This window comes from Toxotes jaculatrix, chromosome 21 (assembly GCF_017976425.1).
Source record: "Toxotes jaculatrix isolate fToxJac2 chromosome 21, fToxJac2.pri, whole genome shotgun sequence".
NCBI lineage: Eukaryota > Metazoa > Chordata > Actinopteri > Toxotidae > Toxotes > Toxotes jaculatrix.
This window is the reverse complement of record NC_054414.1, coordinates 10,393,129-10,419,128: the sequence shown is the minus strand read 5'-3', so window position 1 is coordinate 10,419,128 and position 26,000 is coordinate 10,393,129. Positions and strand designations below refer to the sequence as shown.

At 42.9% G+C, this 26,000-nt stretch overlaps 1 pseudogene; it reads right to left on the bottom strand.

Annotated features, from left to right (window-relative positions):
• Positions 1-43: 43 nt before the first annotated feature.
• LOC121175636 lies at positions 44-25,402 on the bottom strand (annotated as a pseudogene).
• Between the last annotated feature and the right edge of the window lie 598 nt (positions 25,403-26,000).

The window sequence follows — 26,000 nt, the reverse complement described above, 5'->3', positions numbered from 1 at the left end:
TGAAAACGACATCTACCTGTACAATTATTACAGGAAAATATCTTCTGCTGTTATAAAAATAAAAACTTATTTGAAAGTGATGCATACTCTTTAGTTCAACCTGAGCTATTGTAAGTGCATTTACAGTACAGATTATAAATGAGGGCTTATGAAGAGGAGTCAAAGCTATCAGTCAGCCTGACTTTTAAGTGCAGGAATTAACTACTTAAGCCATCCCCAGCAACAGGCCTAACATCATGACAACAGAAAGATTGAGGTAATGGTGACAGCTAAAGTGAGGAACAAGGAAATTGTGAAACCTGGTGCATTTCCTGTTGCAGTTGCTGCAGGAGACGGCATGTCACCAACTGTCTCCTTTAAGAAAGACCCGAATCTTGAAGTTTTGGCAAAGACCTGAATGTCTGCGCGGACTGATTTACTTCCACTCATTGTTATGATGGCTGCCTGGAACCAAGATGAGCCTGACTTGCACATCAGCGGGCCGCCCTGATCCCCCTGTGAATATAAAGAGAGGTTTCATCATGAGCAAACTCCTGACACTCTCAAACTGAAAACTTCTGCCCTGATGAAAAGGCAAACACATTTTAGAAACACTGGTGGAAGGGAATTTTTTTTTTTTTACCTGTTGAAGGTTCATGGTATAAGTGCAAATGTTCTCTGAATCAGAAACGTTCCCACAACTTGTCACTTGAGTTTCAAGGTCTCGAAGGCCTGAGCCAGCTTTTTCAGCCCCTAGAAAAATACCATGTAGTAACAGTTTTTGTGAATCATCAAATTTAGGCTTTGCGCACGATGAAGAAACTATCAAAGGTCCACTCAAATTACACTTGTTATATGACGAAAACTCAAAGCAAACGTGACAACAAGCTCGATATACCCTTACCTCTGCTCTTACTCCCCTTCCCCCAGCCTGCCACCCAGCATGGACTACCAACGGGGAAAGATCTTTCATTGCTAATGTCCACACACACAGGCTGGATATAATCTCTGAAGCTGACAGGTTTAGCCAGCTGCAGCACAGCAATACTGGAGTCTGTTGATTGGCTCATTGTGATCTTCACAACACCCAGAGACATCTCAAACTCTTCAGAATCATTTATACGATGCTGGCCCAGAAACACACTCCACTCACGAGCATTTGGATTGAGGCTGTAAGGAGGATAAAAGGTATCCTTAGAAATACAACTACACTTGAAAATAATCTTAAATTAGAACTTAAAAGAAATGACTTTAATTCTTACGAAGAAAAGCACTGGCTGGAAGTGAGGACAAACTGATCAGCGATGAGGGTTCCTCCACAAGTGTAGATACCGTTCTTGTGAAGACTCACCATCCACGGCCACATTCCTCCAGGCACAAGACCACTGTCACCAAGAGCACGACTGTTCAAGGAAGATTGGCCACACACTGACCCTTTGTTGGAAAATTTGACAAAACAAGAGAAACAAAATTAAATTAAAGAGAGAGGAAATAATGATATAAATACTAAAAGTGCAAATATTCAAATTGAAAGATTTTGTTGCAAGAAGCTCACTTGTAGGACCAGTTACAGTTTGGGTAATAGAAATAGGCTTAGTCGTTGGTGAAGTTGTTGGGGGTGCTGGGAGACCAGGACAGGTGTAGCTGCTGTCAGTGTCCAGCCCAGTGGAGGTGAACTGGACAAAGCCTGGCCTATCAGAGCTGATGAGGGAGTTGATCCAGGACTGGTAACGGGACACTCTGGAGTAGACTCCTGGCAGATTGGGCCGAGCACAGCCAAAACCAAAACTAACGATTCCAGCCTGGATCCAAACGGAGCCCTGTTTGCTCACCATTGGACCTCCAGAGTCACCCTGAGGACAGGCAGAGGACACCACTGAGGATTTCAGAAAGTCCTAAACACCTTTACCAACAAGTGACAAATGAGATGCAGCAGCTTACCTGACATGAGTCTTTGCCTCCTTCCAGAACACCAGCACACATCATGTTGTCTGTGACTACACCGACTCCATTCAGACAGTTACACTGTCTGTTTCCCACAACTGGCACCTCCACTTCTTGCAGAGCTTGAGGGGAGGGGAGGGGCACTGCAATGTAGGACCATTAGAGAACATTATGTTCATGCAACATACAATTAGCTCATGAAAACGGCAAGAAAACTCAATAAGATGCAGGAAAGAGATCTGAATTGTTAACATCAGCAACTCTCACCCAGAACAAGAGAATTAAACAAACAAGACTGAAAATAAGTTGAAGTGAGAGTTTGAAATTCCATTCATTGAAACATTTGCATTAAAATGTAACCTCTAACACTTTGACAAAACTTGTGACTGCAGTGGGTCATCTAACAAGATCTGTAAACATTTCAAAAAACCTGTGCACATGTTCAAATCCTCACCTCCCTCGTTGACTGTGCCCCAGCCAGTCACCCAGATATCAGTACCGTTGTTGAACACACTGCCATCGGCTGCCAGACACACAGGTCTGATGTAGTCTGTGAACTTGACTGGTGAGGAGAGTCTGAGCAGAGCAATGTCGTTGTTGATTGTGTCGCTGTCATAGTTTGGATGTAAAACGATTTTGGCAACAGTTCTGGACACTTGGTTTGGGTTTGTGCCCTGCAGGGTCTGACGGCCAAGAGAAACCTGCAATCCAGACGTACTCGTGCTAAAGAAAAAATGACAGAATGGATTGGTGTTAAGAGGAATTTGGACTTAAAGCACTGAAAAAGCATAGACTGAAACACAGAAGAAATGCAACTTCTGTTATGTTGTAGTTACCCACCTGGGGAAGCAGTGAGCAGCAGTTATCACCCACTCTCCGTTGATGAGGGAACCACCACAGAAATGGCTGCCAAACCTCTGCAGACTAACCTGCCAGGGCCAACTTCCAGGTACAGCATCTTCACCTCCAACTATCCTGGTGTTCAGGGGGGTGATGCCACACACTGCAAACAACAGGGGAAAGAAAGCGGATCTCAAATTAATCGAAATGACCCACACACTACCTTTGCAGAGTTTCATTGAACTACACAAAGCCTTGAAAAGTACTAATAACAAAGATATATTATTAGCAAATCCAAAAAATCTAAAATGTAAACTACAGGTCTCGCTGGTTAGCTAAAACCAATATGTGTAAGATTTGAATTGTTGGTAACTCCTGGTTTCAGTATGAAAGAAGATACGGAAGCAGACATCAGTGCATGAAGATACCTCATCCTGCACATAGATACTGCAACAGTTTTCACAGGGATTGTCTCAGGTTTGTTTATTGATAAAAAACTATTACATCAGTTGAATTAGAAAAATTCTATAATCATAAATTTGGCAGCAAGTGGCTTTAAAAAGTTTCCGAACTGAATAATCGGTGCAGGTTGACAAATGTTGCAGGGATGTAAAATTTTGTGAATTCAAGACCATTTTAAAAAGTTGATTCACTGTTCATTATTTGTATAAATGAAAAACAAAATGATTTGTATTGTATTTCCTCTTTTCTTTGGTACACAGGATACTTACGTTCAGAGCTTGATACAGTGGATGGTAAAACTGTGGTTGTAGTTGGTCCTGCTGTGCTAGAACTAGTAGTAATTGTAATAATAGGAGGTGGGAGACCAGGACAGGTGTAGCTGCTGTCAGTGTCCAGCCCAGTGGAGGTGAAGTGGACAAAGCCTGGCTTATCAGAGCTGATGAGGGAGTTGATCCAGGACTGGTAACGGGACACTCTGGAGTAGACTCCTGGCAGATTGGGCCGAGCACAGCCAAAACCAAAACTAACGATTCCAGCCTGGATCCAGACGGAGCCCTGTTTGCTCACCATTGGACCTCCAGAGTCACCCTGAGGACAGGCAGAGGACACCACTGAAGATTTCAGAATGTCCTAAACACCTTTACCAACAAGTGAAAAATGAGATGCAGCAGCTTACCTGACATGAGTCTTTGCCTCCTTCCAGAACACCAGCACACATCATGTTGTCTGTGACTACACCGACTCCATTCAGACAGTTACACTGTCTGTTTCCCACAACTGGCACCTCCACTTCTTGCAGAGCTTGAGGCGAGGGGAGGGGCACTGCAATGTAGGACCATTGGAGAACATTATGTTCATTCGTAATTGAATTCTTAACATCAGCAACTCTCTCCCAAAACCAGAGAATCTGACAAACAAGACTGAAAATAGTTCGACATGAAAATATCAAATTAGATTTAATGTAAAATTTGCATAAAAATGTAACCACTAACACTTTGACAAAAGTTTTGAATGCAGTGGGTCATCTCACAGGGTCTGTAAAGATTTCAATAAAGCGTTGCACATGCTCAAATCCTCACCTCCCTCGTTGACTGTGCCCCAGCCAGTCACCCAGATATCAGTACCGTTGTTGAACACACTGCCATCGGCTGCCAGACACACAGGTCTGATGTAGTCTGTGAACTTGACTGGTGAGGAGAGTCTGAGCAGAGCAATGTCGTTGTTGATTGTGTCGCTGTCATAGTTTGGATGTAAAACGATTTTGGCAACAGTTCTGGACACTTGGTTTGGGTTTGTGCCCTGCAGGGTCTGACGGCCAAGAGAAACCTGCAATCCAGACGTACTCGTGCTAAAGAAAAAATGACAGAATGGATTGGTGTTAAGAGGAATTTGGACTTAAAGCACTGAAAAAGCATAGACTGAAACACAGAAGAAATGCAACCTCTGTTATGTTGTAGTTACCCACCTGGGGAAGCAGTGAGCAGCAGTTATCACCCACTCTCTGTTGATGAGGGAACCACCACAGAAATGGCTGCCAAACCTCTGCAGACTAACCTGCCAGGGCCAACTTCCAGGTACAGCATCTTCACCTCCAACTATCCTGGTGTTCAGGGGGGTGATGCCACACACTGCAAACAACAGGGGAAAGAAAGCGGATCTCAAATTAATCGAAATGACCCACACACTACCTTTGCAGAGTTTCATTGAACTACACAAAGCCTTGAAAAGTACTAATAACAAAGATATATTATTAGCAAATCCAAAAAATCTAAAATGTAAACTACAGGCCTCTCTGGTTAGCTAAAACCAATATGTGTAAGATTTGAATTGTTGGTAACTCCTGGTTTCAGTATGAAAGAGGATACGGAAGCAGACATCAGTGCATGAAGATACCTCATCCTGCACATAGATACTGCAACAGTTTTCACAGGGATTGTCTCAGGTTTGTTTATTGATAAAAAACTATTACATCAGTTGAATTAGAAAAATTCTATAATCATAAATTTGGCAGCAAGTGGCTTTAAAAAGTTTCCAAACTGAATAATCGGTGCAGGTTGACAAATGTTGCAGGGATGTAAAATTTTGTGAATTCAAGACCATTTTAAAAAGTTGATTCACTGTTCATTATTTGTATAAATGAAAAACAAAATGATTTGTATTGTATTTCCTCTTTTCTTTGGTACACAGGATACTTACGTTCAGAGCTTGATACAGTGGATGGTAAAACTGTGGTTGTAGTTGGTCCTGCTGTGCTAGAACTAGTAGTAATTGTAATAATAGGAGGTGGGAGACCAGGACAGGTGTAGCTGCTGTCAGTGTCCAGCCCAGTGGAGGTGAAGTGGACAAAGCCTGGCTTATCAGAGCTGATGAGGGAGTTGATCCAGGACTGGTAACGGGACACTCTGGAGTAGACTCCTGGCAGATTGGGCCGAGCACAGCCAAAACCAAAACTAACGATTCCAGCCTGGATCCAGACGGAGCCCTGTTTGCTCACCATTGGACCTCCAGAGTCACCCTGAGGACAGGCAGAGGACACCACTGAAGATTTCAGAATGTCCTAAACACCTTTACCAACAAGTGACAAATGAGATGCAGCAGCTTACCTGACATGAGTCTTTGCCTCCTTCCAGAACACCAGCACACATCATGTTGTCTGTGACTACACCGACTCCATTCAGACAGTTACACTGTCTGTTTCCCACAACTGGCACCTCCACTTCTTGCAGAGCTTGAGGCGAGGGGAGGGGCACTGCAATGTAGGACCATTGGAGAACATTATGTTCATTCGTAATTGAATTCTTAACATCAGCAACTCTCTCCCAAAACCAGAGAATCTGACAAACAAGACTGAAAATAGTTCGACATGAAAATATCAAATTAGATTTAATGTAAAATTTGCATAAAAATGTAACCACTAACACTTTGACAAAAGTTTTGAATGCAGTGGGTCATCTCACAGAGTCTGTAAAGATTTCAATAAAGCGTTGCACATGCTCAAATCCTCACCTCCCTCGTTGACTGTGCCCCAGCCAGTCACCCAGATATCAGTACCGTTGTTGAACACACTGCCATCGGCTGCCAGACACACAGGTCTGATGTAGTCTGTGAACTTGACTGGTGAGGAGAGTCTGAGCAGAGCAATGTCATTGTTGATTGTGTCGCTGTCATAGTTTGGATGTAAAATGATTTTGGCAACAGTTCTGGACACTTGGTTTGGGTTTGTGCCCTGCAGGGTCTGACGGCCAAGAGAAACCTGCAATCCAGACGTACTCGTGCTAAAGAAAAAATGACAGAATGGATTGGTGTTAAGAGGAATTTGGACTTAAAGCACTGAAAAAGCATAGACTGAAACACAGAAGAAATGCAACCTCTGTTATGTTGTAGTTACCCACCTGGGGAAGCAGTGAGCAGCAGTTATCACCCACTCTCTGTTGATGAGGGAACCACCACAGAAATGGCTGCCAAACCTCTGCAGACTAACCTGCCAGGGCCAACTTCCAGGTACAGCATCTTCACCTCCAACTATCCTGGTGTTCAGGGGGGTGATGCCACACACTGCAAACAACAGGGGAAAGAAAGCGGATCTCAAATTAATCGAAATGACCCACACACTACCTTTGCAGAGTTTCATTGAACTACACAAAGCCTTGAAAAGTACTAATAACAAAGATATATTATTAGCAAATCCAAAAAATCTAAAATGTAAACTACAGGTCTCGCTGGTTAGCTAAAACCAATATGTGTAAGATTTGAATTGTTGGTAACTCCTGGTTTCAGTATGAAAGAAGATACGGAAGCAGACATCAGTGCATGAAGATACCTCATCCTGCACATAGATACTGCAACAGTTTTCACAGGGATTGTCTCAGGTTTGTTTATTGATAAAAAACTATTACATCAGTTGAATTAGAAAAATTGTACAATCATAAATTTGGCAGCAAGTGGCTTTAAAAAGTTTCCAAACTGAATAATCGGTGCAGGTTGACAAATGTTGCAGGGATGTAAAATTTTGTGAATTCAAGACCATTTTAAAAAGTTGATTCACTGTTCATTATTTGTATAAATGAAAAACAAAATGATTTGTATTGTATTTCCTCTTTTCTTTGGTACACAGGATACTTACGTTCAGAGCTTGATACAGTGGATGGTAAAACTGTGGTTGTAGTTGGTCCTGCTGTGCTAGAACTAGTAGTAATTGTAATAATAGGAGGTGGGAGACCAGGACAGGTGTAGCTGCTGTCAGTGTCCAGCCCAGTGGAGGTGAAGTGGACAAAGCCTGGCTTATCAGAGCTGATGAGGGAGTTGATCCAGGACTGGTAACGGGACACTCTGGAGTAGACTCCTGGCAGATTGGGCCGAGCACAGCCAAAACCAAAACTAACGATTCCAGCTTGGATCCAGACGGAACCCTGTTTGCTCACCATTGGACCTCCAGAGTCACCCTGAGGACAGGCAGAGGACACCACTGAGGATTTCAGAAAGTCCTAAACACCTTTACCAACAAGTGACAAATGAGATGCAGCAGCTTACCTGACATGAGTCTTTGCCTCCATCCAGAACACCAGCACACATCATGTTGTCTGTGACTACACCGACTCCATTCAGACAGTTACACTGTCTGTTTCCCACAACTGGCACCTCCACTTCTTGCAGAGCTTGAGGGGAGGGGAGGGGCACTGCAATGTAGGACCATTAGAGAACATTATGTTCATGCAACATACAATTAGCTCATGAAAACGGCAAGAAAACTCAATAAGATGCAGGAAAGAGATCTGAATTGTTAACATCAGCAACTCTCACCCAGAACAAGAGAATTAAACAAACAAGACTGAAAATAAGTTGAAGTGAGAGTTTGAAATTCCATTCATTGAAATATTTGCATTAAAATGTAACCTCTAACACTTTGACAAAACTTGTGACTGCAGTGGGTCATCTAACAAGATCTGTAAACATTTCAAAAAACCTGTGCACATGTTCAAATCCTCACCTCCCTCGTTGACTGTGCCCCAGCCAGTCACCCAGATATCAGTACCGTTGTTGAACACACTGCCATCGGCTGCCAGACACACAGGTCTGATGTAGTCTGTGAACTTGACTGGTGAGGAGAGTCTGAGCAGAGCAATGTCGTTGTTGATTGTGTCGCTGTCATAGTTTGGATGTAAAATGATTTTGGCAACAGTTCTGGACACTTGGTTTGGGTTTGTGCCCTGCAGGGTCTGACGGCCAAGAGAAACCTGCAATCCAGACGTACTCGTGCTAAAGAAAAAATGACAGAATGGATTGGTGTTAAGAGGAATTTGGACTTAAAGCACTGAAAAAGCATAGACTGAAACACAGAAGAAATGCAACCTCTGTTATGTTGTAGTTACCCACCTGGGGAAGCAGTGAGCAGCAGTTATCACCCACTCTCTGTTGATGAGGGAACCACCACAGAAATGGCTGCCAAACCTCTGCAGACTAACCTGCCAGGGCCAACTTCCAGGTACAGCATCTTCACCTCCAACTATCCTGGTGTTCAGGGGGGTGATGCCACACACTGCAAACAACAGGGGAAAGAAAGCGGATCTCAAATTAATCGAAATGACCCACACACTACCTTTGCAGAGTTTCATTGAACTACACAAAGCCTTGAAAAGTACTAATAACAAAGATATATTATTAGCAAATCCAAAAAATCTAAAATGTAAACTACAGGTCTCGCTGGTTAGCTAAAACCAATATGTGTAAGATTTGAATTGTTGGTAACTCCTGGTTTCAGTATGAAAGAAGATACGGAAGCAGACATCAGTGCATGAAGATACCTCATCCTGCACATAGATACTGCAACAGTTTTCACAGGGATTGTCTCAGGTTTGTTTATTGATAAAAAACAATTACATCAGTTGAATTAGAAAAATTCTATAATCATAAATTTGGCAGCAAGTGGCTTTAAAAAGTTTCCAAACTGAATAATCGGTGCAGGTTGACAAATGTTGCAGGGATGTAAAATTTTGTGAATTCAAGACCATTTTAAAAAGTTGATTCACTGTTCATTATTTGTATAAATGAAAAACAAAATGATTTGTATTGTATTTCCTCTTTTCTTTGGTACTCAGGATACTTACGTTCAGAGCTTGATACAGTGGATGGTAAAACTGTGGTTGTAGTTGGTCCTGCTGTGCTAGAACTAGTAGTAATTGTAATAATAGGAGGTGGGAGACCAGGACAGGTGTAGCTGCTGTCAGTGTCCAGCCCAGTGGAGGTGAAGTGGACAAAGCCTGGCTTATCAGAGCTGATGAGGGAGTTGATCCAGGACTGGTAACGGGACACTCTGGAGTAGACTCCCGGCAGATTGGGCCGAGCACAGCCAAAACCAAAACTAACGATTCCAGCCTGGATCCAGACGGAGCCCTGTTTGCTCACCATTGGACCTCCAGAGTCACCCTGAGGACAGGCAGAGGACACCACTGAAGATTTCAGAATGTCCTAAACACCTTTACCAACAAGTGAAAAATGAGATGCAGCAGCTTACCTGACATGAGTCTTTGCCTCCTTCCAGAACACCAGCACACATCATGTTGTCTGTGACTACACCGACTCCATTCAGACAGTTACACTGTCTGTTTCCCACAACTGGCACCTCCACTTCTTGCAGAGCTTGAGGGGAGGGGAGGGGCACTGCAATGTAGGACCATTGGAGAACATTATGTTCATTCGTAATTGAATTCTTAACATCAGCAACTCTCTCCCAAAACCAGAGAATCTGACAAACAAGACTGAAAATAGTTCGACATGAAAATATCAAATTAGATTTAATGTAAAATTTGCATAAAAATGTAACCACTAACACTTTGACAAAAGTTTTGAATGCAGTGGGTCATCTCACAGAGTCTGTAAAGATTTCAATAAAGCGTTGCACATGCTCAAATCCTCACCTCCCTCGTTGACTGTGCCCCAGCCAGTCACCCAGATATCAGTACCATTGTTGAACACACTGCCATCGGCTGCCAGACACACAGGTCTTATGTAGTCTGTGAACTTGACTGGTGAGGAGAGTCTGAGCAGAGCAATGTCATTGTTGATTGTGTCGCTGTCATAGTTTGGATGTAAAATGATTTTGGCAACAGTTCTGGACACTTGGTTTGGGTTTGTGCCCTGCAGGGTCTGACGGCCAAGAGAAACCTGCAATCCAGACGTACTCGTGCTAAAGAAAAAATGACAGAATGGATTGGTGTTAAGAGGAATTTGGACTTAAAGCACTGAAAAAGCATAGACTGAAACACAGAAGAAATGCAACCTCTGTTATGTTGTAGTTACCCACCTGGGGAAGCAGTGAGCAGCAGTTATCACCCACTCTCTGTTGATGAGGGAACCACCACAGAAATGGCTGCCAAACCTCTGCAGACTAACCTGCCAGGGCCAACTTCCAGGTACAGCATCTTCACCTCCAACTATCCTGGTGTTCAGGGGGGTGATGCCACACACTGCAAACAACAGGGGAAAGAAAGCGGATCTCAAATTAATCGAAATGACCCACACACTACCTTTGCAGAGTTTCATTGAACTACACAAAGCCTTGAAAAGTACTAATAACAAAGATATATTATTAGCAAATCCAAAAAATCTAAAATGTAAACTACAGGTCTCGCTGGTTAGCTAAAACCAATATGTGTAAGATTTGAATTGTTGGTAACTCCTGGTTTCAGTATGAAAGAAGATACGGAAGCAGACATCAGTGCATGAAGATACCTCATCCTGCACATAGATACTGCAACAGTTTTCACAGGGATTGTCTCAGGTTTGTTTATTGATAAAAAACAATTACATCAGTTGAATTAGAAAAATTCTATAATCATAAATTTGGCAGCAAGTGGCTTTAAAAAGTTTCCAAACTGAATAATCGGTGCAGGTTGACAAATGTTGCAGGGATGTAAAATTTTGTGAATTCAAGACCATTTTAAAAAGTTGATTCACTGTTCATTATTTGTATAAATGAAAAACAAAATGATTTGTATTGTATTTCCTCTTTTCTTTGGTACTCAGGATACTTACGTTCAGAGCTTGATACAGTGGATGGTAAAACTGTGGTTGTAGTTGGTCCTGCTGTGCTAGAACTAGTAGTAATTGTAATAATAGGAGGTGGGAGACCAGGACAGGTGTAGCTGCTGTCAGTGTCCAGCCCAGTGGAGGTGAAGTGGACAAAGCCTGGCTTATCAGAGCTGATGAGGGAGTTGATCCAGGACTGGTAACGGGACACTCTGGAGTAGACTCCCGGCAGATTGGGCCGAGCACAGCCAAAACCAAAACTAACGATTCCAGCCTGGATCCAGACGGAGCCCTGTTTGCTCACCATTGGACCTCCAGAGTCACCCTGAGGACAGGCAGAGGACACCACTGAAGATTTCAGAATGTCCTAAACACCTTTACCAACAAGTGAAAAATGAGATGCAGCAGCTTACCTGACATGAGTCTTTGCCTCCTTCCAGAACACCAGCACACATCATGTTGTCTGTGACTACACCGACTCCATTCAGACAGTTACACTGTCTGTTTCCCACAACTGGCACCTCCACTTCTTGCAGAGCTTGAGGGGAGGGGAGGGGCACTGCAATGTAGGACCATTGGAGAACATTATGTTCATTCGTAATTGAATTCTTAACATCAGCAACTCTCTCCCAAAACCAGAGAATCTGACAAACAAGACTGAAAATAGTTCGACATGAAAATATCAAATTAGATTTAATGTAAAATTTGCATAAAAATGTAACCACTAACACTTTGACAAAAGTTTTGAATGCAGTGGGTCATCTCACAGAGTCTGTAAAGATTTCAATAAAGCGTTGCACATGCTCAAATCCTCACCTCCCTCGTTGACTGTGCCCCAGCCAGTCACCCAGATATCAGTACCATTGTTGAACACACTGCCATCGGCTGCCAGACACACAGGTCTTATGTAGTCTGTGAACTTGACTGGTGAGGAGAGTCTGAGCAGAGCAATGTCATTGTTGATTGTGTCGCTGTCATAGTTTGGATGTAAAATGATTTTGGCAACAGTTCTGGACACTTGGTTTGGGTTTGTGCCCTGCAGGGTCTGACGGCCAAGAGAAACCTGCAATCCAGACGTACTCGTGCTAAAGAAAAAATGACAGAATGGATTGGTGTTAAGAGGAATTTGGACTTAAAGCACTGAAAAAGCATAGACTGAAACACAGAAGAAATGCAACCTCTGTTATGTTGTAGTTACCCACCTGGGGAAGCAGTGAGCAGCAGTTATCACCCACTCTCTGTTGATGAGGGAACCACCACAGAAATGGCTGCCAAACCTCTGCAGACTAACCTGCCAGGGCCAACTTCCAGGTACAGCATCTTCACCTCCAACTATCCTGGTGTTCAGGGGGGTGATGCCACACACTGCAAACAACAGGGGAAAGAAAGCGGATCTCAAATTAATCGAAATGACCCACACACTACCTTTGCAGAGTTTCATTGAACTACACAAAGCCTTGAAAAGTACTAATAACAAAGATATATTATTAGCAAATCCAAAAAATCTAAAATGTAAACTACAGGTCTCGCTGGTTAGCTAAAACCAATATGTGTAAGATTTGAATTGTTGGTAACTCCTGGTTTCAGTATGAAAGAAGATACGGAAGCAGACATCAGTGCATGAAGATACCTCATCCTGCACATAGATACTGCAACAGTTTTCACAGGGATTGTCTCAGGTTTGTTTATTGATAAAAAACTATTACATCAGTTGAATTAGAAAAATTGTATAATCATAAATTTGGCAGCAAGTGGCTTTAAAAAGTTTCCAAACTGAATAATCGGTGCAGGTTGACAAATGTTGCAGGGATGTAAAATTTTGTGAATTCAAGACCATTTTAAAAAGTTGATTCACTGTTCATTATTTGTATAAATGAAAAACAAAATGATTTGTATTGTATTTCCTCTTTTCTTTGGTACACAGGATACTTACGTTCAGAGCTTGATACAGTGGATGGTAAAACTGTGGTTGTAGTTGGTCCTGCTGTGCTAGAACTAGTAGTAATTGTAATAATAGGAGGTGGGAGACCAGGACAGGTGTAGCTGCTGTCAGTGTCCAGCCCAGTGGAGGTGAAGTGGACAAAGCCTGGCTTATCAGAGCTGATGAGGGAGTTGATCCAGGACTGGTAACGGGACACTCTGGAGTAGACTCCTGGCAGATTGGGCCGAGCACAGCCAAAACCAAAACTAACGATTCCAGCTTGGATCCAGACGGAACCCTGTTTGCTCACCATTGGACCTCCAGAGTCACCCTGAGGACAGGCAGAGGACACCACTGAGGATTTCAGAAAGTCCTAAACACCTTTACCAACAAGTGACAAATGAGATGCAGCAGCTTACCTGACATGAGTCTTTGCCTCCATCCAGAACACCAGCACACATCATGTTGTCTGTGACTACACCGACTCCATTCAGACAGTTACACTGTCTGTTTCCCACAACTGGCACCTCCACTTCTTGCAGAGCTTGAGGGGAGGGGAGGGGCACTGCAATGTAGGACCATTAGAGAACATTATGTTCATGCAACATACAATTAGCTCATGAAAACGGCAAGAAAACTCAATAAGATGCAGGAAAGAGATCTGAATTGTTAACATCAGCAACTCTCACCCAGAACAAGAGAATTAAACAAACAAGACTGAAAATAAGTTGAAGTGAGAGTTTGAAATTCCATTCATTGAAATATTTGCATTAAAATGTAACCTCTAACACTTTGACAAAACTTGTGACTGCAGTGGGTCATCTAACAAGATCTGTAAACATTTCAAAAAACCTGTGCACATGTTCAAATCCTCACCTCCCTCGTTGACTGTGCCCCAGCCAGTCACCCAGATATCAGTACCGTTGTTGAACACACTGCCATCGGCTGCCAGACACACAGGTCTGATGTAGTCTGTGAACTTGACTGGTGAGGAGAGTCTGAGCAGAGCAATGTCGTTGTTGATTGTGTCGCTGTCATAGTTTGGATGTAAAACGATTTTGGCAACAGTTCTGGACACTTGGTTTGGGTTTGTGCCCTGCAGGGTCTGACGGCCAAGAGAAACCTGCAATCCAGACGTACTCGTGCTAAAGAAAAAATGACAGAATGGATTGGTGTTAAGATGAATTTGGACTTAAAGCACTGAAAAAGCATAGACTGAAACACAGAAGAAATGCAACCTCTGTTATGTTGTAGTTACCCACCTGGGGAAGCAGTGAGCAGCAGTTATCACCCACTCTCTGTTGATGAGGGAACCACCACAGAAATGGCTGCCAAACCTCTGCAGACTAACCTGCCAGGGCCAACTTCCAGGTACAGCATCTTCACCTCCAACTATCCTGGTGTTCAGGGGGGTGATGCCACACACTGCAAACAACAGGGGAAAGAAAGCGGATCTCAAATTAATCGAAATGACCCACACACTACCTTTGCAGAGTTTCATTGAACTACACAAAGCCTTGAAAAGTACTAATAACAAAGATATATTATTAGCAAATCCAAAAAATCTAAAATGTAAACTACAGGTCTCGCTGGTTAGCTAAAACCAATATGTGTAAGATTTGAATTGTTGGTAACTCCTGGTTTCAGTATGAAAGAAGATACGGAAGCAGACATCAGTGCATGAAGATACCTCATCCTGCACATAGATACTGCAACAGTTTTCACAGGGATTGTCTCAGGTTTGTTTATTGATAAAAAACTATTACATCAGTTGAATTAGAAAAATTCTATAATCGGAAATTTGGCAGCAAGTGGCTTTAAAAAGTTTCCAAACTGAATAATCAGTGCAGGTTGACAAATGTTGCAGGGATGTGAAATTTTGTGAATTCATGACCATTTTAAAAAGTTGATTCATTGTTCATTATTTGTATAAATGAAAGACAAAATGATATGTATTGTATTTCCTCTTTTCTTTGGTACACAGGATACTTACATTCAGAGCTTGATACAGTGGATGGTAAAACTGTGGTTGTAGTTGGTCCTGCTGTGCTAGAACTAGTAGTAATTGTAATAATAGGAGGTGGGAGACCAGGACAGGTGTAGCTGCTGTCAGTGTCCAGCCCAGTGGAGGTGAACTGGACAAAGCCTGGCTTATCAGAGCTGATGAGGGAGTTGATCCAGGACTGGTAACGGGACACTCTGGAGTAGACTCCTGGCAGATTGGGCCGAGCACAGCCAAAACCAAAACTAACGATTCCAGCCTGGATCCAGACGGAGCCCTGTTTGCTCACCATTGGACCTCCAGAGTCACCCTGAGGACAGGCAGAGGACACCACTGAGGATTTCAGAAAGTCCTAAACACCTTTACCAACAAGTGACAAATGAGATGCAGCAGCTTACCTGACATGAGTCTTTGCCTCCTTCCAGAACACCAGCACACATCATGTTGTCTGTGACTACACCGACTCCATTCAGACAGTTACACTGTCTGTTTCCCACAACTGGCACCTCCACTTCTTGCAGAGCTTGAGGGGAGGGGAGGGGCACTGCAATGTAGGACCATTGGAGAACATTATGTTCATTCGTAATTGAATTCTTAACATCAGCAACTCTCTCCCAAAACAAGAGAAACTTACATTCAAGACTGAAAATAGTTCGACATGAAATTTTCAAATTAGATTTAATGTAATATTTGCATAAAAATGTAACCACTAAGAGTTTGACAAAACTTGTGAATGCAGTGGGTCATCTCACAAGGTCTGTAAATGTTTCAAAAGACCTGTGAACATGTTTAAATCCTCACCTCCCTCGTTGACTGTGCCCCAGCCAGTCACCCAGATATCAGTACCGTTGTTGAACACACTGCCATCGGCTGCCAGACACACAGGTCTGATGTAGTCTGTGAACTTGACTGGTGAGGAGAGTCTGAGCAGAGCAATGTCGTTGTTGATTGTGTCGCTGTCATAGTTTGGATGTAAAATGATTTTGGCAACAGTTCTGGACACTTGGTTTGGGTTTGTGCCCTGCAGGGTCTGACGGCCAAGAGAAACCTGCAATCCAGACGTACTCGTGCTAAAGAAAAAATGACAGAGTGGATTAGTGTTAAGAGGAATTTTGACTTAAAGCACTGAAAAAGCATAGACTGAAATACAGAAGAAATGCAACCTCTGTTATGTTGTAGTTACCCACCTGGGGAAGCAGTGAGCAGCAGTTATCACCCACTCTCTGTTGATGAGGGAACCACCACAGAAATGGCTGCCAAACCTCTGCAGACTAACCTGCCAGGGCCAACTTCCAGGTACAGCATCTTCACCTCCAACTATCCTGGTGTTCAGGGGGGTGATGCCACACACTGCAAACAACAGGGGAAAGAAAGTGGATCTCAAATTATCCACAGTGAATCATACACTACATTTAAAGAATTTCACTCAGCTACACAAAGCCTTGAAAAGTAATAAAAACAAAGATATATTATTAGGAAATTAAAAAATCTAAAATGTAAACCACAGACATCAGTGCATGAAGATACCTCATCCAGCACATAGATACTGCAACAGTTTTCACAGGGATTGTCTCAGGTTTGTTTTTTGACAAAAAGCAATTACATCAGTTGAATTAGAAAAATTGTATAATCATAAATTTGGCAGCAAGTGGCTTTAAAAAGTTTCCAAACTGAACAAACAGTGCAGGTTGACAAATGTTGCAGGGGTGTGAAATTTTGAGAATTCGTGACCATTTTAAAAAGTTGGTGCATTGTTGGTTCATTATTTGTATAAATGAAAGACAAAATGATATGTATTGTATTTCCTCTTTTCTTTGGTACACAGGATACTTACATTCAGAGCTTGATACAGTGGATGGTAAAACTGTGGTTGTAGTTGGTCCTGCTGTGCTAGAACTAGTAGTAATTGTAATAATAGGAGGTGGGAGACCAGGACAGGTGTAGCTGCTGTCAGTGTCCAGCCCAGTGGAGGTGAAGTGGACAAAGCCTGGCTTATCAGAGCTGATGAGGGAGTTGATCCAGGACTGGTAACGGGACACTCTGGAGTAGACTCCTGGCAGATTGGGCCGAGCACAGCCAAAACCAAAACTAACGATTCCAGCCTGGATCCAGACGGAGCCCTGTTTGCTCACCATTGGACCTCCAGAGTCACCCTGGGGACAGGCAGAGGACACCACTGAGGATTTCAGAAAGTCCTAAACACCTTTACCAACAAGTGAAAAATGAGATGCAGCAGCTTACCTGACATGAGTCTTTGCCTCCTTCCAGAACACCAGCACACATCATGTTGTCTGTGACTACACCGACTCCATTCAGACAGTTACACTGTCTGTTTCCCACAACTGGCACCTCCACTTCTTGCAGAGCTTGAGGGGAGGGGAGGGGCACTGCAATGTAGGACCATCGGAGAACATTATGTTCATTCGTAATTGAATTCTTAACATCAGCAACTCTCTCCCAAAACAAGAGAAACTTACATTCAAGACTGAAAATAGTTCGACATGAAATTTTCAAATTAGATTTAATGTAATATTTGCATAAAAATGTAACCACTAAGAGTTTGACAAAACTTGTGAATGCAGTGGGTCATCTCACAAGGTCTGTAAATGTTTCAAAAGACCTGTGAACATGTTTAAATCCTCACCTCCCTCGTTGACTGTGCCCCAGCCAGTCACCCAGATATCAGTACCGTTGTTGAACACACTGCCATCGGCTGCCAGACACACAGGTCTGATGTAGTCTGTGAACTTGACTGGTGAGGAGAGTCTGAGCAGAGCAATGTCGTTGTTGATTGTGTCGCTGTCATAGTTTGGATGTAAAATGATTTTGGCAACAGTTCTGGACACTTGGTTTGGGTTTGTGCCCTGCAGGCTCTGACGGCCAAGAGAAACCTGCAATCCAGACGTACTCGTGCTAAAGAAAAAATGACAGAGTGGATTAGTGTTAAGAGGAATTTTGACTTAAAGCACTGAAAAAGCATAGACTGAAATACAGAAGAAATGCAACCTCTGTTATGTTGTAGTTACCCACCTGGGGAAGCAGTGAGCAGCAGTTATCACCCACTCTCTGTTGATGAGGGAACCACCACAGAAATGGCTGCCAAACCTCTGCAGACTAACCTGCCAGGGCCAACTTCCAGGTACAGCATCTTCACCTCCAACTATCCTGGTGTTCAGGGGGGTGATGCCACACACTGCACACAACAGGGCACAGAAAGTGGATCTCAAATTATCCACAGTGAATCATACACTACATTTAAAGAATTTCACTCAGCTACACAAAGCCTTGAAAAGTAATAAAAACAAAGATATATTATTAGGAAATTAAAAAATCTAAAATGTAAACCACAGACATCAGTGCATGAAGATACCTCATCCAGCACATAGATACTGCAACAGTTTTCACAGGGATTGTCTCAGGTTTGTTTATTGACAAAAAGCAATTACATCAGTTGAATTAGAAAAATTGTATAATCATAAATTTGGCAGCAAGTGGCTTTAAAAAGTTTCCAAACTGAACAAACAGTGCAGGTTGACAAATGTTGCAGGGGTGTGAAATTTTGAGAATTCGTGACCATTTTAAAAAGTTGGTGCATTGTTGGTTCATTATTTGTATAAATGAAAGACAAAATGATTTGTATTGTATTTCCTCTTTTCTTTGGTACACAGGATACTTACATTCAGAGCTTGATACAGTGGATGGTAAAACTGTGGTTGTAGTTGGTCCTGCTGTGCTAGAACTAGTAGTAATTGTAATAATAGGAGGTGGGAGACCAGGACAGGTGTAGCTGCTGTCAGTGTCCAGCCCAGTGGAGGTGAAGTGGACAAAGCCTGGCTTATCAGAGCTGATGAGGGAGTTGATCCAGGACTGGTAACGGGACACTCTGGAGTAGACTCCTGGCAGATTGGGCCGAGCACAGCCAAAACCAAAACTAACGATTCCAGCCTGGACCCAGACGGAGCCCTGTTTGCTCACCATTGGACCTCCAGAGTCACCCTGAGGACAGGCAGAGGACACCACTGAGGATTTCAGAAAGTCCTAAACACCTTTACCAACAAGTGACAAATGAGATGCAGCAGCTTACCTGACATGAGTCTTTGCCTCCTTCCAGAACACCAGCACACATCATGTTGTCTGTGACTACACCGACTCCATTCAGACAGTTACACTGTCTGTTTCCCACAACTGGCACCTCCACTTCTTGCAGAGCTTGAGGGGAGGGGAGGGGCACTGCAATGTAGGACCATTGGAGAAGATTATGTTCATGTAACATATTGCAGTGGGTCATCTAACAAGGTCTGGAAATATTTGAAAAGACTTGTGAACATGTTCAAATCCTCACCTCCCTCATTGACTGTGCCCCAGCCAGTCACCCAGATATCAGTACCGTTGTTGAACACACTGCCATCGGCTGCCAGACACACAGGTCTGATGTAGTCTGTGAACTTGACTGGTGAGGAGAGTCTGAGCAGAGCAATGTCGTTGTTGATTGTGTCGCTGTCATAGTTTGGATGTAAAACGATTTTGGTAACAGTTCTGGACACTTCGTTTGGGTTTGTACCCTTCTGATTCTGCCGACCCAAGAAAAGTTTCCACCCATATGTGCTTGCACTGTAAAATAATTAAAGAAACATTTTTAAAGAAACAAGATCAATAATATGAGATAGTGAAACAGAGCAGGGGGGACAGTTAGTTTTTCTAATATATCCTGTCATATGACAGACTTACAAGTATCATTAGTGGAGGATGGTGTCACAAGAGACTAGAAACAGGACTTAGTTAGTGACATCTAAAAAGGGATGTCCCAAATTCATGCTACTGTTTAACTGATCATAAAATGACTAGCTTTTTAGGGCATTACTCAGAACAGTCCTGTCCACTAACTTTGGTCAGATGGGCCTAAATTAAGCTTTTATACTCCATTAAAACTGAAATACTGACATAGCGTAATGAAAAAAAACCCTACAAGTATATGTCCTATTGTAACTCCTGTCTGATCTACAGTACTATTTCTTTCTCATAGTTTCACCTCTGATGGTTTCTGTCGTTTGTTTAATCATCATTCATAACACAGTTAAATTTTCATTAGATAATCACTAACCTGGTAAAGCAGTGAGCAGCAGACATCACCCACTCTCTGTTGATGAGGGAACCACCACAAACATGGCTGCCAAACCTCTGCAGACTAACCTGCCAGGGCCAACTTCCAGGTACAGCATCTTCACCTCCAACAATTTTATTGGTAACCATGGTTGTTCCACAAACTGGAGAGAAGATTAAAATACAGCAGACACTGTGACAATTGAAAGAAGGCAAATAAAAGTTTAAAGCTAATTATTCTAAAAATAAAGAAACTGACCTTCTGCACTTGGAGCAGCTACAGCTGGTGCTGTGGTTTTAGATACTGGATCTGTGGTTGTAGCATCTGGTCCTGCTGTACATGGACCAGTGGTAGTTGAAATAAGAGGAGGTGGGAGACCAGGACAGGTGTAGCTGCTGTCAGTGTCCAGTCCAGTGGAGGTGAAGTGGACAAAGCCTGGCTTATCAGAGCTGATGAGGGAGTTGATCCAGGACTGGTAACGGGACACTCTGGAGTAGACTCCTGGCAGATTGGGCCGAGCACAGCCAAAACCAAAACTAACGATTCCAGCCTGGATCCAGACGGAGCCCTGTTTGCTCACCATTGGACCTCCAGAGTCACCCTGAGGACAGGCAGAGGACACCACTGAGGATTTCATAAAGTTCTAAACACCTTTACCAACAAGTGACAAATGAGATGCAGCAGCTTACCTGACATGAGTCTTTGCCTCCTTCCAGAACACCAGCACACATCATGTTGTCTGTGACTACACCGACTCCATTCAGACAGTTACACTGTCTGTTTCCCACAACTGGCACCTCCACTTCTTGCAGAGCTTGAGGGGAGGGGAGGGGCACTGCAATGTAGGGCCATTAGAGAACATTATGTTCATTCGTAATTGAATTCTTAACATCAGCAACTCTCTCCCAAAACCAGAGAATCCGACAAACAAGACTGAAAATAAGTTGAAGTGAGAGTGTGAAATTACATTCACTGAAAAATTTGCATAAAAATGTAACCACTAACAGTTGGGCAAAACTTGTGAATGTAGTGGGTCATCTCACAGGGTCTAGAAATATTTCAAAAAACCTGTGCACATGTTCAAATCCTCACCTCCCTCGTTGACTGTGCCCCAGCCAGTCACCCAGATATCAGTACCGTTGTTGAACACACTGCCATCGGCTGCCAGACACACAGGTCTGATGTAGTTTGTGAACTTGACTGGTGAGGAGAGTCTGAGCAGAGCAATGTCGTTGCTGAAGGTGTCGCTGTCATAGTTTGGATGAAGAATAATTTTTGACAGCGTTCTGACCTCCTCATTAGGATTGCATCCTTCTTGGTTCTGACGACCCAAGAAAATCCTCCAACCATTAGTGCTTAACCTTAGAGAGGATATAAACATATACTGTCAAATTAGCAAAACTTACGTAAACATCAGGACATACAAATATCCAGAAACATAGTGTAATCTCCTACCCCTTGAAACAGTGTGCAGCAGACATCACCCACTCTCTGTTAATGAGGGAACCACCACAAACATGGCCACCAAAGAGGTGAAGACTGGCCTGCCAGGGCCAACTTCCTGCTTCAGCGTCCTCACCTCCAACTATTCTGTTTTGAAGTAGAGTGGTTCCACAAACTACAGTAGAAAAGAATAAACAATTGGAACATATTGTATATTGAATATTATAATCAGGCAAAACAATTATCTGTATTATTTGGTTTATATATCTTCAAATTGTCTTAACTTTTGTTATTCAGTTCAACATGAAATTAAAAATTTTGCTTTCACCCTGGCAGTGTTTACATCTGCTGCTAGAAGGATTATTTTTTTCCCGACTGAGTATTTTAAGCTTTAAATTCTGTCATTGTGAGTTGTACAGTTTCAACAGTGGAATTAGACCACTGCTGCAGACACACAGAAACAGGTTAAACTAACTTAAACTACACTTACCCTTTGCACTTGCAGCTGGTGTTTCAGGTGTTGAAGAGGTACAAACACATAGTGGAGGTTGTGTGGTGGAGGGAAGTGGGAGACCAGGACAGGTGTAGCTGCTGTCAGTGTCCAGCCCAACAGAGGTGAACTGGACAAAGCCTGGCTTATCAGAGCTGATGAGGGAGTTGATCCAGGACTGGTAACGGGACACTCTGGAGTAGACTCCCGGCAGATTGGGCCGAGCACAGCCAAAACCAAAACTAACGATTCCAGCCTGGATCCAGACGGAGCCCTGTTTGCTCACCATTGGACCTCCAGAGTCACCCTGAGGACAGGCAGAGGACACCACTGAGGATTTCAGAAAGTCCTAAACACCTTTACCAACAAGTGACAAATGAGATGCAGCAGCTTACCTGACATGAGTCTTTGCCTCCTTCCAGAACACCAGCACACATCATGTTGTCTGTGACTGTACCGACTCCATTCAGACAGTTACATTGTCTGTTTCCCACAACTGGCACCTCCACTTCTTGCAGAGCTTGAGGGGAGGGGAGGGGCACTGCAATGTAGGACCATTGGAGAACATTATGTTCATGTAACATACAATTAGTTCTTTTAACCAAGATTATAAATTAGCTGAAGTGAGAATTTAAAATTAGGTTTAAATTTGAGCAAAGTCACAATTCTTAACAGTTTTACAAACTTTCATGGTATGTGTGAATGTAGTGGGTCATCTCACAGGGTCTGTAAATGTTTCAAAAGACCTGTGAACATGTTTAAATCCTCACCTCCCTCATTGACTGTGCCCCAGCCAGTCACCCAGATATCAGTACCGTTGTTGAACACACTGCCATCGGCTGCCAGACACACAGGTCTGATGTAGTCTGTGAACTTGACTGGTGAGGAGAGTCTGAGCAGAGCAATGTCATTGTTGATTGTGTCGCTGTCATAGTTTGGATGTAAAACAATTTTGGCAACAGTTCTGGACACTTCGTTCGGGTTTGTGCCCTGCAGGGTCTGACGGCCAAGAGAAACCTGCAATCCAGACGTACTCGTGCTAAAGAAAAAATGACAGAGTGGATTGGTGTTAAGAGGAATTTGGACTCAAAGCACTGAAAAAGCACAGACTGAAACACAGAAAAAATGCAACCTCTGTTATGTTGTAGTTACCCACCTGGGGAAGCAGTGAGCAGCAGTTATCACCCACTCTCTGTTGATGAGGGAACCACCACAGAAATGGCTGCCAAACCTCTGCAGACTAACCTGCCAGGGCCAACTTCCAGGTACAGCATCTTCACCTCCAACTATCCTGGTGTTCAGGGGGGTGATGCCACACACTGCGAACAAATATGCTCCTGTAAGTTTTTCTTAAATTCACCACACTGACTTTAGTACATCATTTAAAGAATAGTCTCAAAAAATATGAAGCCTGAAGAAGAACTAAAAACAAACAGACATTATGAAGCAATTTTTTATTCTAAATATCTTAGTAAGTACTTAAACCCTATGGATGTGTAACTCTTGTACAGACTTGTACAGGGTGAATTGTCTTACTGCTACACAAAGTGGCGACAAAGTGTGAGAGTTTATGTTTTACAACAAGTGGCTTTAAGAATTTTTGATACTAAACAATCAGTGTAGATCAAAAACTGGTGAAGGGATGTGAAATTTTGCGAATTCATGACCATTTTAAAAAGTTGTCTCATTGTTCATTATTTGTATAAATTAAAGACAAAATTATATGTATTGTATTTCATCTTTTCTGTGGTACTCAGGATACTTACCTTCTGAACTTGACACAGTAGATGTTGAATCTGTGGTTGTAACATATGGTCCTGCTGTGCCACTACCAGTAGTAGTTGAGATAATAGGAGGTGGGAGACCAGGACAGGTGTAGCTGCTGTCAGTGTCCAGCCCAGTGGAGGTGAAGTGGACAAAGCCTGGCTTATCAGAGCTGATGAGGGAGCTGATCCAGGACTGGTAACGGGACACTCTGGAGTAGACTCCCGGCAGATTGGGCCGAGCACAGCCAAAACCAAAACTAACGATTCCAGCCTGGATCCAGACGGAGCCCTGTTTGCTCACCATTGGACCTCCAGAGTCACCCTGAGGACAGGCAGAGGACACTGCTGAGGATTTCAGAAAGTCCTAAACACCTTTACCAACAAGTGAAAAATGAGATGCAGCAGCTTACCTGACATGAGTCTTTGCCTCCTTCCAGAACACCAGCACACATCATGTTATCCGTGACTGTACCGACTCCATTCAGACAGTTACACTGTCTGTTTCCCACAACTGGCACCTCCACTTCTTGCAGAGCTTGAGGGGAGGGGAGGGGCACTGCAATGTAGGACCATTGGAGAAGATTATGTTCATGTAACATATTGCAGTGGGCCATCTAACAAGGTCTGGAAATATTTGAAAAGACTTGTGAACATGTTCAAATCCTGCAATGTAGGACCATTGGAGAAGATTATGTTCATGCAACATACAATTAGTTATTTTAACCAAGACTGTAAATTAGCTGAAATGAGAGTTTAAAATTCAGTTTAAATTTGAGTAAAGACGCAACAGTTTTACAAACTTTCATGGTATGTGTGAATGTAGTGGGTCATCTCACAGGGTCTGTAAATATTTTAAAAGACCTGTGAACATGTTCAAATCCTCACCTCCCTCCTTGACTGCACCCCAGCCAGTCACCCAGCTATCAGTACCGTTGTTGAACACACTGCCATCGGCTGCCAGACACACAGGTCTGATGTAGTCTGTGAACTTGACTGCTAAGGAGAGTCTGAGCAGAGCAATGTCGTTGTTGAAGGTGTCGCTGTCATAGTTTGGATGTAAAACGATTTCGGCAACAGTTCTGGACACTTCGTTGGGGTTACTGCCCTGCTGGTTTTGGCGACCTAAAATGATGGTCCACCCTGCTGGGTTTGAGCTGAAAGTAAAACACAATACGAAATACAAATAGTAGTATATTAAAATACGCATGAACCAATACAACCACATTTGTGTATCTGTTATGGTTCACCTTGCTTTCAAGAATTTCAAAAATGTCAACGTTAGACATCTCCACCCTGATACTTGCCTTCTTAGACAAATATTGGTCAAACCACAGTCCAGACTGGATCATTTTAACATTAAATACCATGGGAAGGCTTGTGTGACCCACCTGGGGAAGCAGTGAGCAGCAGACATCACCCACTCTCTGTTGATGAGGGAACCACCACAGAAATGGCCGCCAAACCTCTGCAGACTAACCTGCCAGGGCCAACTTCCAGGTAGAGCATCTTCACCTCCAACTATCCTGGTGTCCAGGGGAGCAGTGCCACATACTGGAAAAGATTGGGTGGAAAATAATAGTTGTAAAATGAAAACACAAGTTTGCCCAATTTTTCACTACAGATGAAATGTTTAGTTGTTAGGGTCAATAAATCCCATTATTAAACCACTGGACATGGAAAACTTCAATAAAATGAAGAGATTTAGGTGGAAAAACATTATCTTACCATCAAGTTGAGCATGTGATTCTAGGAGAGAGATAAGAGAAATGAGTTAGTCACAGCTTTCTGAATAAAGTGTGAACTTCTGATCATTTGGAATCCATGTCCCATCTTAATTAATGGTAAACCAAATTCTTTGGTAAACAAATAACAATTTCTAATATGTCTCTCGTGTTTTAAAAGGCCAACATAGAAGTTATAAAATTCTTCATTCATCAGTGAAAAGTTCTTGCACCAGTCAAAACTGTAAATGCTAATATGATGATATAAATGTTTTTTGGTCCTGATGTTTTGGCTGTCTATTGGCA